Below are 1270 nucleotides of genomic sequence, written 5' to 3' on the forward strand. Positions count from 1 at the left end.
GCTATGAGTCGATGCTGACTTGATGGTAACTAACAACAACAATAACAACAACTTGAGTAGATTACTGAAGTAAGTAAAAAAGAAATAAACATTGGAAATCAAGTCAGGATGTTTAGTAGCAAGAACATTGAAGGGTTCATCTTGGAATAAAGTAGGATAAAGACTGCACCATTTTAAATACATTGATTTGAACTCAAATAATTAAAGAAATGGAAGAGTAATGGGATGAAACTGGCAATGGAGATTAAGGAGAACATCAAAGTTTAATTCCTAGTATTAAGTTATGGAGGGTGCAAAAAAATAAAAAGAAATGGACAGAAGGTGTGCTTTCAGGAAGGTGAAAAATATCGTTCAGACTAGAAAATAGAAGAAACACTAAGATAAGTTGAGGATTTAGTATGATTTGACAATTATGAAGAAGAAACTCCACAGAAATACAGATAGTAGTTTAGGATGTGCAGGAGTATAGTCCTGGTACAGAATTTTATAGAGACCATGGAATATTAGAGCACAGATGGCCAGAGAGGCAAACAATTGAATTCATATCTGACTTTAATAGGAATTGAACTTCTATGTTCAAACAGAACAAAAGCTCACTGAATAGTTTTAAATCAGGAAAGGTGTGTATTCTTTCACCATACTTATTCAGTCTGTATGTTAAGCAAACAGTCTGAGAAATTGGATTATGTGAACAAGAACAAAGCATCAGGATTGGAGGAAAAATCATTAACAACCTGCAATGTGCAGTTAATACAACTTTGCTTGCTGAAAGTGAAGGGGACTTAAAATACTGATGAAGATCTAAGATCGTAGCCTTCAATGTGGGTTGCAGCTCAGTGTAAAGAAAACAAAATTCTCTCACTAGACCAGTAAACAACATCATGATAAACAGAGAAAAGTTTGAAGTTGTCAAAGACTTCATTTTGATTGGCTCTACTATCAATGCTCTTAAAGCAGCAGTCAAGAAATCAAACAATGTATTTCATTAAGCAAATCTGTTGCACACGACCTCTTTAAAGTGTTCAAGAGCAAAGATGATAGTTTGAGGACTCAAGAACTAAGTGCTCCTGACCCAAGCAATGGTATTTTCTATTGCCGCATATGCATATATAAATTAGACAATTAATAAAGGAAACTATAGAAGAACTGACAGATTTGAGTTGTGATGTTGAGGAAGAATCTTAAAAGTATCAGGGACTGTCAGAAGAACAAACCGTGTTAGATGAAGTACAGCCAGAATGCTCTTTAGAAGCCAGGATAGCAGGACTCT

Source organism: Chrysochloris asiatica, unplaced genomic scaffold (assembly GCF_000296735.1).
Source record: "Chrysochloris asiatica unplaced genomic scaffold, ChrAsi1.0 scaffold00002, whole genome shotgun sequence".
Taxonomy (NCBI): Eukaryota; Metazoa; Chordata; class Mammalia; order Afrosoricida; family Chrysochloridae; genus Chrysochloris; species Chrysochloris asiatica.